This window comes from Euphorbia lathyris, chromosome 3, assembly GCF_963576675.1.
Source record: "Euphorbia lathyris chromosome 3, ddEupLath1.1, whole genome shotgun sequence".
In the NCBI taxonomy this organism is placed as follows: domain Eukaryota; kingdom Viridiplantae; phylum Streptophyta; class Magnoliopsida; order Malpighiales; family Euphorbiaceae; genus Euphorbia; species Euphorbia lathyris.
The window spans coordinates 28877509-28890138 of NC_088912.1; the positions used below are offsets into that span (position 1 = coordinate 28877509).

Consider the following 12630-nt stretch of genomic DNA (forward strand, 5'->3'; position numbering starts at 1 on the left):
ATCCATGCCAAATGCAGATTGGTGGTCTGAACTATAGAAAGAGGTCAACGAAGACATTTTTTTATAAAAGCTTAATGGAAGAGTCTACAAACCACTTCGCTTCCAAATTGGTTCAGAGGGACGGAGTATGGTTCAAAGATGGCAAGGTTTACCTCAGTGCTTCATCTACTTTGATTCCAAAAATTCTTGCTGATAGTCATTCTTCACCGGCGGGTGGCCATTTTGGCTTCCATAAGACTCTTGCTCGCATCCGGCGCAGTTTCCTTTGGGCAAATATGAGGCAAGATGTGAAGGAATTTTTGAAACAGTGTGACATATGCCAACGCTGTAAATCAGACTGTATGCGACCAGCGGGATTACTGCAGCCCTTGCCAATCCCTAAAAAAATTTGGACTGATATTTCAATGGATTTTGTGGAGGGATTACCGCCATCGAAGAAGTGCACCGTGATCATGGTAGTGGTGGACAGGCTAACCAAATATGCCCATTTTTTGGCACTCAAACATCCCTTTACTGCTGTTGATATTGCTAAGGCTTTCATTGACAATATAGTCCGACTCCACGGCATGCCCAGTTCAATTGTCAGTGACCGTGACAAGGTATTTGTTAGTTCCTTTTGGAAGACTCTCTTTCAACTACAAGCAACTCAACTTTGCATGAGTTCCAGCTACCATCCACAATCTGACGGGCAAATAGAGGTAGTTAATCGGACACTTGGACAATATTTACGATGCTTTGCAGGTGATCAGCCACACAAATGGGTGGAATGGCTTGCTTGGGCTGAATATAGTTACAATACTTCTATTCACTCCTCCACAAAGATGACCGCATTTGAAGCAGTGTATGGTGTCGCACCTCCAAGTGTATTAAACTATGTCCCAGGGACAGCCCGTGTCCAAGCTGTTGATGAGTACCTTCGAGACCGCAATACCATTTTGAAAGAGCTGCAATATAATTTAGCTCTTGCTCAAAATCGAATGAAGATTCAAGCAGATCAGAAGCGAAGGGAAGTGACATTTGAAGTTGGAGATTATGTTTACCTCAAACTACAGCCGTATCGACAAACTTCAGTGGCATTCCGCAAATCCTTGAAGCTTGCCCCTCGGTTTTTTTGGACCGTACCAAGTAGTAGAAAAGGTGGGAGAGGTTGCATACAAGTTAAAGCTTCCACCAGGTTCTCAAATTCACAATGTCTTTCATGTGAGCCTGTTGCGTAAGCATATTGGCACATCAGCTCCGATTTCCAACCAACTTCCTTCTGCCACTGATGATTCTGTCATCCTTCCTCAACCTGAGACTATATATATACTTGATCGTCGGGTCATTACTAAGGGGAAGTATCGGCCTAAGCGGGAAATCTTAGTTCAATGGAAAGGTCCCCCAAAAGAAGATGCGACTTGGGAAAACGAATGGCGATTCTCCAAATCTCATCCGGACTTCATCCTTGAGGACAAGGATCAATTAAAAGGGGGAAGGAATGATACGTACTAGTTGAGTGGGTCAACTGATTGTGCAGATTGTGTCCTGATTGTTTGGGATTCTTAGTGGTTAAATTATTCAAATAAGTTGTTCCTATTTTCTAGATAAGTTGTTCCTATTTTCTAGTTGGATTTTATTTGTTACAGCTGTTTAGCTGCTGTATAAATCCTTTTGTTTTATCGTAAGGGATATGAATAATAAATCCAAAAACACATTCTTCTTCTCCAATTTCTTCTCACTTCTCCTGTTTCTTATAACCATAGTCTGTGCTATTAAATTCAGTCTTATCAAATTATATATATATATATATATATATATATATATATTTACTTTATTATATTATAAAAATAAAATTACATATAAATTATAAGGATGTAGATTAAATTTATATTTTATAAAATTTTGATTAAAATTTAAATTTAACCATGTTTGAAAATGTTAGGGTTAAATTTGCACAATTTCATACGTTAGGGTTAAATCTGCATTGCGCTTGAAATGTTAAGGTTAAATATTTAGTGCGTTACTGGCAAAAAAAAAATTTAGTGCGTTAACAACACAGTAAAATATCTTAGACAATTTCAATCGAAGTGCAGATTTAGCCATAACAGTCAAACAAGTCTTTTCAAATTTTCGGTAGCGTATGGTTAAAATTGATCTTGCTTAGAAACGTTAGGGTTAAATTTACACAATTTCATACGTTAGGATTAAATCTGCAATTCGTCTGAAACGTTAAGGTTAAATATATAGTGCATTAATAACATAGTGAAATATTTTAGGCAGTTTGAAAAAAAATGTGATGAATTTATATATAGTAGGTTTAGTTTTTTAAAACTGTCTAAAATATTTTACTGTGTTATTAATATAATTACAAAAAAAAAATATATGAAATTGCTTCAATTTATCGACATATTTCCGATGTGGCTAAATAACAGTTAAACAAGTCTTTTCAAATTTTTAGAAATGTATGGTTAAAATTGATTTTGTCTAGAAACGTTGGTGTTAAATTTACACAATTTTGTACGGCTAAATCTGCATTTCGCTTGAAATTGTCTAAGATATTTTACTGTGTTGTTAATACACTAATTTTTTTTTTTTTTCAGTAATGCACTAAATATTTAACCTTAACATTTCAAACGAAATGCAGATTTAACCCTAACATATGAAATTGTGCAAATTTAACCTTAACGTTTCCAAGTAGGGTTAAATTTAAATTTTAATCAAAATTTTATAAAATATAAATTTAATCCACATCATTATAATTTATATATAATTTTATTTTTATAAATACAAAAAATATATATTAATAATTCAAAAAAATATATTAATATGTATTTGTTTGGGTAGTGGCGTGAAACCACTATCCATTAAAACAGTAACCATTTTGGCGCTAGATGCGCCAGAAAGGTTACATTTCTCAACCATAGTTTAAAAATAGCTCCTCCTTTGAAAATAAATTTCAACCCAACCCAATCGTATAATAATTTATAATTTAAGCCCCAAATAAAGATTTAATCCCACATAATTCATCTTTGAAAAAAAAATTACAATTATGTCAAGTCATAATTTTAGATTATGTCAAACTTATAAAATCAGTACTTTTAATATATTTTAAGGATTAGAATTTATAAATTAGAAGTCTATAATATATTTTATAGAGTTTATGATTTATGAATTGGAGTCTAGAATTTTTAAATTATAGTATAAAATTATAATACATAGAGAATACTCACATATTAAGAATTGTGATATGAGTTAATTGTAATATTGTACTTAATTAATTATGATATTCATGTATTTGACCCTAAAAAATATGATTTTATTTCACAATTCGGCCTAACCCTCAACATAAAACGAAAGGGTTAATACACATATTTGCCCTTGTATTTTTCTGTTTTAGCACATATATCCCTATATCAAATAAACACATAAATATATCCTTATATTTTTCAAATACCACCAAAAATACCCTAATTTAACAGAATAAGTTTATTTGACTAACGGTCCAATACAAAAAAAATACCTCCCATTCATTGTTTGACACTTGTACTCCACTTAATCAATTTAATATTTTTATTACATATAAAAAATATCTCTCATTCATTGTTTGACACCTGTACATAAAATATATTCTTCCATGTTCTTCCTGTTAGTTCGATACAAAATCCAGAGCCACCGATCTATACCGCCGTCGTTCTAATGCCGCTTCCGATTTCCACCGCAGCTCTTCCAGACCGCCTCCGTTCTCCATTGCTTTTCTTCTCGTGATAAAGAAAATTCTTTCTTTCATATCCTAATTAAAAATAAACCAACATGTGTGTTTAGTTGTATTGCCAGAACTGAAATTCTGCTAAGTTTCTTCTTTAACATTACAACAAATCATAACTAAAATTTGATTGTTAATTTTATTCTTTAATTGGTTGAAAGATATAGGAAGGAAGAAGAGCCAGAACTAAAATTCATAGGTGAGCCAATGAGCGACGGCCGGTGACGAACGACATAAGAAGGTGGAGATCAGCAGCAATAGAAATCGGAGAACGGTGGAGGTGGAGAAAGTTTGATTTTATGGTCTGTGTTTTTGGGATTTTCTGCAAAGTTTGATTTTATGGTGTGTGTTTTTGGGATTTTCTGCGTGGAAGACGATGCATTTATTATATGTAGAAGATGATGAAAGGTCACAGTTGCAGTTATCAATGGGGCCAAAGATGTGAGTTACTTTGACACAATTGTCCAGATTATTCTCCAAGCTATCAATGGGGCCAAAGATGTGAGTTACTTTGACACAATTGTCCAGATTATTCTCCAAGCTGCATCATCCTTTGAAGAAGCCGTTTTCAGCCATGAAGGAAGAACTCAAAATTCAGCAGCACACAACCTTGCAAAATGGGATGCTAATTTATCTTCTCCTCATATTTTGTTGAACCATGTCCATGCTTCTATTTCATCTTGTATTCTCAAAGATATTTCTAATATTCAATACAAGGTTCTATTATAAGAAAAAAAATCAGTTAATGAGCTTTTTAAACTGATGAGCTGGGTTAAATGAAAAACAGGTGTCAACTAATCTATGGAAGGTCCTTTTAATAAGGAGGCTGACCGTGTTGACCGTTAGTCAAATAAATTTAATCTGTTAGTTTAGGGTATTTTTGGTGGTATTTGAAAAATATAAGGATATATTTATGTGTTTTTCTGATACAGGGATATATGTGCTAAAACGGAAAAATACAGGGATAAATATGTATATTAACCCTAAAACGAAATATCAAAATTCAATCAATTAAAAAGCACATGAGATTGTTCTGATTTGAGGGATTTTGTTGAGTAACTTCGGTGGAAAACCAACTGCCGAGCTAAAGTTTGAGGGACTGAGTACCTTCCGCTGAACCCAAAGCTATCGCAACACCTAATTCTTCAAAATTGTACTAATCTTGATTTTACTTGTTCTATATTTCCTAACATTTCTTCATTTATATGTGAGATTTGTTATAGAGTGCTTTGCTTTTGATAGTTATTGTGTAATTTGTCTGCTTAGCTTTGTCTATCGATGGATTTGGCTAGTCTATTGTATTGCTTTAGGGCATCTCCAACCCTCCCCATATGGAGGGTTGGAAATGAGGAATTGGGGAGAGTTGGCAGTCCAACCCTCCCCATTGTCTTCCCTAATTGTAGGGAAGAAATCAATTCTTCCCTACAATTGGGGAAGAATCTATGTTTCCCTGTTAATTTGGGGAATAAATAAAATAATAAAATAATAAATTAGAGATAAAAAGTAGAATAAATTATGGAATATAATTTATAGGGAAGAAAATATATAAATGGGTTGGAGAAAAAATAGGAATTGGGGATAGAAATATAAAGAATTAGGGATAGGGAAGGCAAAATAAAAAATTTGCCTTGGAGATGCTCTAAGCATATAAACCTCTTAGTTAGAATAAGAGATATTCAAGTTTTACAATCTAGCTCTAATTTCAGTAGAAGTACAGAGTTGTGCACTCTGTCAAACCATTGCTTCTCCTTTCAGAACGCTATATAGGGTAACGTGAACCAAATTTTGTATTTGAACCCTAGGAATTTCTAGCATTTTGGCCCCATGGCCTGAAGCTCAATTGTCTTATTAAAGGTTGAGCTTCTTGTAATTCTTGGTATTCTCAATTGAATATGACCCAACCCACAGCAAATTATAATTGAACAAAGTGAGTAGAGTTAAAAATCTCAAATCGGCATTTTGAGAAGAAATGGACTGGCTATCCATTTCTAGCATTGTAGACTTTGAAATGCGTCTGCTTAACCAGAAAAGGACTGGTTTCATCATTTAAACCTTTACTGTAGTAGACTAACAAATGCTGATGAGTGTGTATTTTTGTTATTTTGACCTTTAGGTTTTACTTAATAACAGGCTGCATAATGCTTAACTATCTAGTCAGTGTGGATGTATATTGGTTCCCTCTTGACTCGTTCCCTTGAAGCGATATTAGTTGTTGCTTTTTATATAACTCCCTCATCTCTTTGTTGAGTTGAGGGCAGCATTGCAGGAGCAACTACATTCCATTGTTTTTTGGATTTTTTTTTTTATCATATGCACTGTAAATGGAGCTTTGATGAGTCCTACAGACCTGTAATGATTTGCAGAAATGATCGCATGTCTTTTAAGAACATCTAAGGGACTGAGTTCCCTGTACATGGTCTTAATTCTGATTTTTTTTTTTTGGGATCAGTATGTAAACTGTGCCTAATAGATTGAAGGGAAAATTCTACCGCACGGCAATCAGACCAGCATTGTTATATGGTATGGAGTGTTGGGCAGTGTAACACTGTCACATCCATAAGATGTCGGTGGCGGAGATGCTTATGTTGAGATGGATGTGTGGTCATACGAGAAAGGATCGGGTGAGTAATGAAATAATTAGGACAAAAGTAGGGGTTACATCTATTGAGAATAAAATGAGAGAAAACCGACTAAGGTGGTTTGGCCATGTGAGACGTAGAGCGCTTGATGCGCCGGTTAGGAGGATCGAAGAGTGGCAAAGGGATGTAGTGGTGAGGGGTAGGGGAAGACCTAAGCAAACTTGGAGGAGGGTGATCGAGAGTGATATGAGTTTACTGGGAATTGAGGAAAATATGGTAGTGGATAGGACGGAGTGGAGGGAGCGAATTTGTGTCGCTGACACGACTTGATTTCACGGTTTTATATGATGGTTCATGTTAGCCGACCCCGAATCATTTCGGGACTAAGGCTTTGATGTTGTTGTTGTTGTTGTATCAGTATGTAAACTGTAAAGGCTTCATTGCAAATTTTAATTTTAACTTACTGCTTTACACTAAGTTTAATTAGTTCATGTTGTTGTTATGGAAGCCTAAAACACTGTTTCCCTCGCTATCCAAGGTTGAATTATCTCTGTTGCATTTGGATGTTGGGAACTACATCTCTTTTGTTGAATAAATGAAATGTTTTGTTATGGTATAGGTTCAATGGTGTATAAATTTTTTGGTGCATTTGTTGTGTTTATTGCTATATGCATAATACTCCATCTCCATGGACATTCAATGTATTGTAATCCACATAAATTGTATGCTTTTTTTGTTTATTAGTAATTTTAATGGCTTCGGAGCTTGATATGGTTCCGTTTGACACCTGTCTAGTAGCTTCTTTGTTTGAAATCACCGGCTTGAGCTCGTTCATGGTTCAAGAGGGTCATATCACCTGCTTAAATAAGGAGTCTGTAAAACCTGTTATCAGAAATTTTGAGCTCCAATACATGCAATGAGAGGACTGGTTGAGATGTTGAATTAAGGTCATTGATAAGCAAACAAAAAAAGAATAAAATTGTTGATAGAACTCAAGAAGTCTCTTAGGTTCTGTTAAGTCAGATGGAAGATGTTTCTTTAACATCTTCATTCTCCAGTTATGATTATCTTTGGCGTTTCTTAATTTCTTACATTATGTCTTTTTATAGTATTTTATTATTTTATTTATTCTAAAAGCTTGGTGGTTATTGCTCACAGTTGGGGGATTATATGCATTATAGTTGAGTTAAAAAGACAAATAAATGCAAAGGGTTATGAAAAAGCGGACCTAATTCAATCAATTAGTTTTATTTACACATTGTAATCTAGTATTCCTTTATGTACCTTGTTTCTTGTTTTCCCCTCTTGGTTTGTTTCATTTTCATATCTTTAATCTTATACATGGTTATTCTTCATAGGTCATGACACAATAAGTGAATTGTATAATGAACCACAGGTTATTGTGGTCGTGTCAGTTTCAAATCATATTTTGGAGATTAACTACCAGAGGCGGAGCTAGGGAGGGTCACGGAGGGTCGGACGACCCTCCAGCCGGCCGGAAAACCCCACAGTAGGATGCTCCGCCCCTGGTTATGATTGAAACCGCCATGGCTGGGAGCCCCAGCCCCATCTTTCTGTTCTGATTTTTGGGGGGGTACAGATGAATAAAACGAAGGTTTTGGGCTTTCAAAATTTCTTTCAAAGTCTGATTTTAAAAATTGGGAAACATAGTTATTAAAGGCGCGCCTGAGGCGCGCCTATGGCGCATGGCGCACCAGGCGCAGGCCTTAGCGCCATGGCAGCCCCATGGCAAGGCGCAATTGCCATGGCGCTCGCCTGGTGCGCCATTTTGCGCCAAATGCAATTGCCAAAGGCGCACCAAAGCGCGCCTTGGCAGTTAGAGGCAGTTATGAGAAGTTTTTTCATATATCTAGGATGGAGCACATGTTCTATTAACAAAAAGTATTAAAGAGGAGAGAAATTATATGTTTTAAACTAATTAGAAGACGAAGAGACAGAGTCATTTGAAGAGTTGAAGATGAACTCGTGTTTGAAAATGATACTCTAACATGGGGTTTAGTTGGTAAGGCTGCTGGAGTTGAAGAGATTGCATATAACACTAGAAGAGTAGGAAAAAAGGCTAAAGTATCATCTTCCAAGGGTCGAGGGAAAAGCCCATGTAGTTGTTCGAGATGAGGAGGAAGAAGAAACTGAGTTTGTTGATGAGGATGAAGAGGATCAGTTTGATGATGATGCTTTAGATGAGGAGTGTGATAGTGATGATGAGGAGTGATGGATTTGGAGAGTTTTGATTAGGAGTAGAACTTAGGAATTAGTATTCAACTTTAAAGTTTGCTAATATGGGGTTTATTTTGCATTTTAAATTTATTTATGCTTAAGATATTTTCATGATTTAGTATTCATTGCATTTTTATGTTAGTTTTATAGTTTTATAATTTTTATTTTTGTAAGTGCGCCTTGTCTCGCTATGGCGCGCGCCATCGCCGTGCGCCATGCGCCAAGGCTCCAGGACCCCTTGCGCCTTAGTGCGCCATGCGCCTTTAATAACTATGTTGGGAAATGACAAGTTTGACCTTACTTAATAAAAATAGAAATTGCTGTGAAAGGAAAGAAAAAAGACAAATTGAAGCTTGTGAACGGAAGGCTGCGACTGCGAGAGGAAGAGTAGAGACGCTGCTCTCGCCGACGAGAGTGAGAAAGGCTGCTGTCGTTGCCACCTGCTTAGGAAGAGAGAGAGAGAGAGAGAGAGAGAGAGAGAGGTAAGTACTTAATTTAGGGATTTTAATTATTTAGGGGTTTTTATTTTAGGGATTTTGATTAAATTGAATTGATAATGTGAAAGTTAGGGCCTCTAATTGAATTGATGATATTTAGGGGTTCTGATTTTAGAGTTTGGATTGAATTGATAATGTTATATTTTCAGGGTTCAATTGAATTTATGATATTTAGTTTAGGGGTTTTCATGAAAGTGATAATATGTCAAATTTTAGGGGTTTTGATCAAATTGAGTTGATAATGTGATAGTTAAGGGGTTTTAATTGAATTGATGATATTTAGGTGTTTTGATTAAATTGAATTGATAATATGTTAAATTTTAGGGGTTTACTTGAATTGATGATATTTAGTTTAGGGATTTTAATGGAATTGATAATATAAACTAACTAAAACTTAAAATTTGTTTAACTTATAACTTTACTGCTCTGTTATTAAACTTAAAATTTGTTCTCTGTTAAATTTAAGTTCTCTGTTAATGGAATTGATAATGTTGTTAATGGAATTAAGTTCTAAATATGTTTAAGTAGGATTTAATTTTTTTTTCCTTACACGGTCAAGCCCCCCGAGGTTTGGGTCCTGGCTTTGCCACTGTTAACTACTACTTGTTCTGAACTTCTTGCTTGCAGTTCAAGAACCCTTGACGGTTAAAAAAGAAGAAGATGCCACAGAGGACACGGCCTATGACAGCTCTGCTGGTTTTTACGGGGCTCAATTTTGTCTTGTTGCAAACAATTACTCCAGTCTATGATTTTGTTTGCTTTCACCCATATTGGGAAAGAAGGGTATGTTCTAATTTTCATTTCTGTAGGGGTAGAGGCACATTCTATTCTCTACTGCTTATTATGTTATTTATGAGTTGTTAACTTTTTTTATAAAGTTAAACATTGGCATTCTAGTTGAATAGTTAATGTCTAAGTGATTTAACTTACTAAAATGTTGAATAGACACATAAGCATACTTCCCCAATTACACTATCTGAGCAGACCCATGAAGCAAGTACATTTCTTGCTTTGGTTATTAATATGAATAGTTACATGTCAAGTGGAGTTTGATTTCCAAGTAGATAGAGATAATCCTTTCCAAGTTAACTGTCAGTAGGGCTGTAAATGAGTCGAGCCGCTCATGAGCGGCTCAGTGATCGGCTTGATAAAAGCTCGGCTCGACTCGGCTCGATTTGTAAACGAGCCGTTCGTGAACACGATTTACTGGCTCGGTTCGTAAACGAGCCGAGCTTGAGCAGGTCAAAGCTCAGCTCGAAAGCTCGCGAGCAGGCTCGATTAGAACATTTATGAACAAATTTTAGTTTTATAGAAAACTATATAGTTTTGTGTTAGTTCACAAATATCTAAACTTAATATTATTTCATTTGCTGTTAGATGAGTTCGTTCACAAACATAATAAATGAGTAATAGACGAACTATTTGTAAGCATCTTGTTTATTTATTCACGAACTTTGCTTGTGAGCTTGTTTATGTACACGATTAAAGAGTTATTTGCGAGCAAACTTCACAAATATAATTAACGATTTACTCACAAACAATTAATGGTTAGATAATTTTCTTAATGAACCAAGTCCAAAGAAGATTTTGGGCTCGAAACAAGTTCGAATCTCGGCTCAAGCTCGTTGAGCAAGCCAAAGCTCGGCTCGGACTCGGCTTGTTAATTTTATAGCAAGCTCGGCTCGGGCTCGAGCTCATTAATTTTATAGCGAGCCGAGCTTGAGCAGGTCAAAGCTCGGCTCGACTCGGCTCGATTACAGCCCTAACTGTCAGGGTCATGGTGTTTATAATCTTTTTCATTGATGTGTTTTCTTTGCCATATACGTTCTTGGAGGTGTCAAGACATGAATGAGATAGATCACCCCTGGGTCTTAGATGATTAGATTTTGCACAAGCAGTACTTTCCAAAACATTGCCTTAATAGTTCTTGTCTAATTTAGTAGAAATAACAGGTGGACACACATAAATTGTTGATGTTGCAGGTATACAGGGAAATCATATATGAGCAGAAGGAAAATATACATATATATATGATTCTGGTTACTTGTGTTTGATTTTTGTTTCAAAGAGATTTTTGGTGTTTAACTGATACAATTGTTGGTTACTTGTGTTTCAGAGAGAGTGTTGTCGCCAGGAACGTGAAGCTTCTTTAACAAGTGTTTCGAGATGAGCAGACGATGGCATTTACTTGTATGGTGATAGGAGATTAACCAGTGTCTGGTTTATGGAAGTCCCTTTTCACTCTTATTTCTTGAGTTGGGAGTGGAAGACAAGGAGCTAAATAACCTAGTTGCAAATTGAGTTTATGTGGATCATGAAGCAGTATTCAGCTCAAATTGACAAGTGTAGTGTGTATAATTTGCAAAAACTATAGCATAGTATTATTCATATACTTAAAAAGCTAAATCATGATGAGTGTTACATTTCCATCTGCACTTTTTTACTAAGATGTTGGATTAAGATCAGCAGATAAATTATAGAATATTTTGTGTTACATTTCCATCCCGCTCCTAAACCTAAACCTATAATCGTCTTCTACCAGAACTGAGATGTTCATTTATTGTTAAAATTGCATCATTAAAGCAATGTGTCCTGGAGGACCTGTGTGCACGATGGGGTTGGGGAGGTGGGGCTTTTGTATGATTTACAATGGATTGTGCAGCATCATATCTTGTCTGTAAGAAATAAGAATGATGTATCTAAATATATGAAGCCTTTTTATCTTTTGAATGTGCAAAGGAAGATTTAGATATTGTAGTGATTTGGTGAAAGTAACTATCATGTAAATGAAATTGCAGGTGCTCTTGTCTATGTTGTTGATTTCACTTTGGTGGACTTCAGCTTCTGATTCTTCTTTCATTTATTCAACTTTTGGTTCGTTTCTTATCCTTTGACCAGTTGACTTAAATTGTTAAATTGTTATTTTATTTTAGTAAGGGATAAGGTATAAAAATATTCCTAACGTTTACGTGTAGGAGTTATTTTACCTTTAACGTCTAAAATGGTACAGTTTTACCTCTAATGTTGACAGTCAAGAGCAATTTTACCCTCTAATGTTGGTAAGTTTGGTCAATTTTAGATATTATTATAAAACGAAGATATTTTGTTCATTATTTTGCACCAATTGTACGTAAGTAGTTTCTAAAAAATACATTTCATATTTGTTGTGATTCAATTGAAGATTAATATTTTTAAATTCGGTGAAATATTTGAACTTTTTTGTCCAATTCGGACAAAATACAATACATTTTTAAAAAAAAAATCACGTTTAATAATATGTTTGTGATCTGTAATTAATAAGTCATGAAATGACGTACATGTGAAGTGTAGATAATGAGATTTATGACCGATAAGACAATTTGATAAATAATTTTTCAAATTGACTCAACTTATCAACGTTAGGGGTAAAATTACTTTTGGCTGCTAATTTTAAGAGTAAAATTGCATCATTTTAAATGTTGGGTGTAAAATTGCTCCCAGATGTAAACTTTAGAGGTATTTTTTTTGCACATTATCCCTTTTAATAATGGTACATTTTTTCCTATATTTACTAACAGAATGAACCTTAATGTAC

At 35.0% G+C, this 12630-nt stretch overlaps 1 long non-coding RNA gene and 2 other non-coding genes across 7 annotated transcripts; all 3 read left to right on the forward strand.

Moving 5' to 3' along the window:
- The first annotated feature begins 4759 nt into the window (after positions 1-4759).
- LOC136222977 (uncharacterized) lies at positions 4760-11550 on the forward strand. Of its 5 annotated transcripts, none has more exons than XR_010685779.1 (4): positions 4765-4895; positions 8874-9041; positions 9684-9839; positions 11173-11550. It is a non-coding gene; the product is annotated as an uncharacterized lncRNA (long non-coding RNA). The 5 variants fall into 5 exon arrangements; XR_010685781.1 differs by having other exon boundaries at positions 4772-4895; positions 8889-9041; XR_010685780.1 differs by having other exon boundaries at positions 4772-4895; positions 8894-9041.
- On the forward strand, positions 6065-6150 carry LOC136225340 (small nucleolar RNA SNORD25). The gene has a single exon (XR_010687058.1). It is a non-coding gene; the product is annotated as a small nucleolar RNA SNORD25 (small nucleolar RNA).
- On the forward strand, positions 6753-6902 carry LOC136225323 (small nucleolar RNA snoR136). Its single transcript, XR_010687043.1, has one exon. It is a non-coding gene; the product is annotated as a small nucleolar RNA snoR136 (small nucleolar RNA).
- Positions 11551-12630: the final 1080 nt, after the last annotated feature.